The sequence below is a fragment of the Frankliniella occidentalis genome, unplaced genomic scaffold (genome assembly GCF_000697945.3).
Source record: "Frankliniella occidentalis isolate FOCC.00 unplaced genomic scaffold, Focc_3.1 Scaffold241, whole genome shotgun sequence".
NCBI classification, from domain to species: Eukaryota; Metazoa; Arthropoda; class Insecta; order Thysanoptera; family Thripidae; genus Frankliniella; species Frankliniella occidentalis.
Window position 1 is genome coordinate 91,482 of NW_026267367.1, and position 2,185 is coordinate 93,666.

At 60.2% G+C, this 2,185-nt stretch overlaps 1 protein-coding gene across 1 annotated transcript in view; it reads left to right on the plus strand.

Moving 5' to 3' along the window:
• LOC113202095 (tropomyosin-1, isoforms 33/34-like) overlaps window positions 1–2,185 on the plus strand; it is a 185,573-nt gene that overhangs the window by 57,662 nt on the left and 125,726 nt on the right. The window lies entirely within an intron of this gene.

Consider the following 2,185-nt stretch of genomic DNA (forward strand, 5'->3'; position numbering starts at 1 on the left):
GGGGGGGTTGTTGTTGTAGGGAGCTGTGGGCATGCCGCGCAAGCTACTGGTAAGGGGGTGGGGGTCTGGGATTACCCCCAGCGGACCCCAACGTGGCCCAATGGGACTCCCTGTTTCATTATTGTAGGGTCAGAACACCTCGCCGTGCTACATCCGCTGCTGCCCACAGAGCCTTCTTGATGGCGCGACTTGGTGCGTCTTTTGGAACCCGAGAGGGAAGACGTCGAGGTAAGCCGACAAACAAACATTAATATTTCATTATTATTTTTTCCACATGCGCGTATTATTGTCTAATTGGAGGCGGTTCAGTTTATTTTTCCTGTAGCCTCCACTGCTGCCAGATCGTTTGGACGGCGAGACCACTCCTCCTTTGATGTGATTCGGCCCGGCTAAACGCTGCCGAGCGGGCCCCCTCCAGCCGAGCGGCGCGCCCCCGTGTGGAGCTGCTGTGACAGATCTGGCGCCGGCAAACGGAGCGGCTCTCTCGCGCGCTGCTGCATTCCGAGGTAGAGAGGTACGGCGGCGGGCAGAGAATTAGAGGACGGACAAAGGTGTTGTACGGTGCGCTGACAGAGGGAGGCTTTGCGCCACGGTGAAGTGGGGGAGCGGGAGGGGGCGGGGGGTGAAAGGTACGGTCCACAACCAGCAGAGCAAGAGGAAGCTGCGGGGTGTGCAGTGCAGTGCAGGGAGGGGGTGAGAATTTCTTTCGTCATAGTGACTCTGTGAGAGAGTGGGGCGCGCGGGGGGTTGCGGCGAGAGGGGGTGGGGTGAGTTCTGGACACAGTGCATGTCATTGTCCCCAGTGGCTTACCCACCCCTCCGTGCTCTCTCCCCCGTGCACGCTGCTGCGCCTCCGCTCTTCCCCCCACTCTCACGCGCTGCTGCTGCTTGACGGGGAAATGTGTGCATGTGTGTGGCGACGGCCATGAATGGAGAGGGGGAGAGATATCTCGAAGTGCTCGATGTGCACGCGGCCCGACACACGGAGAGGAAGTGTGGGTGACGTAATCAAGTCCTCGGTCGTGACTGGGGGGCGCGGGGCGGGGCTGCTTGGCGGGCGAAATTACACTCCGTCCCCTGGCTGCTCCTACTACTCGCCCCCTCGCCCCTCCTTCCCTCCCCCTCCCCACCTCCTTGCAGCTTCTCTAATTCTCAGTTCTAATGTGCTGTCGGTTCTTCCCCCGGCCGCTCAAGACAGAAATTATGAAGATTACTTTCTCGACTCTTATTTGAATTCCGCGCGCTTTGCATGGGAGAGGAAAATTATGAGCGCGAGAAAGAAAATGATGTTTTTACTTTTAGCCGGGTGCTGGCCGGCCGGCCGGGTCCGGGAGCGCTCGGGCCCGGCCTTAACATTTGAACAGCGCCGGCAAGAATTCTCTACTTTTCTGGCTCAGCGTTAAGCAAACGAAACGCGCCAGTTTCACTTGTGTGCCATCCCCTCCGTCTTGCATGTGGTTCGCGTCGCAGTTCCGACACCGAATGACTGTGTATGCGGCACAGGACGGTCCCTGGAGGCGCACCACCTGCTGGAAGGACCTGCGCGGCGAGTACGCAGCGAAGGTGATTGCGGTGGTAGACTAAGGGGTCGTCGGCGGAAAGCCTTGTGGAGTGGAAGCGCGCGGCTAAGGTGTATGCGGGGTGAGATGGAAGGTCGTCGTCGCGGAGGAGGGGGGAGGGGTATATAGAGGAAGGGGTTAGTGACATTCCAACCGCCCCTAATACCCACCCAGGAGGGCGGCGGAGAGGGGAGCGCGCGCTCCTTAAATGTACCTGCATCCCCCTCCTCTCTTACCCCCTGCCCCTCCTGTGTACGCGGCGCGGGCGAGGTGCTTCTAGCGGGCGTTATTGTGTTTTAGCAAGCCAGGTGAGCGGAAGCAATAATCTAGCGGCAAACTAATATGAACAACTCCTCACTCACTCTCTTAGCCCCCCCCCCCCCCTCCTCTCTCCGTTTTGCACCTCCTCCTTCGCCCTGGCCTTCTCCTTGCTGGCCAGCCTGCCGGCCTCCCCCAGCGCTTCCGGTTTCCTGCTGTACTTCTGGTTGGTTGGGGTTGGGGGAAGAAGTCTTAGGGCGTAAGTACAGTTAAAAACAATGTCCGGCACGTCCAGCTTGCGCTGCGCTGCAGGGCGCTGGTGGGACACCCCCGCGCCGCCCCTCGGGGGATGGATGCTGCCGGGGGGT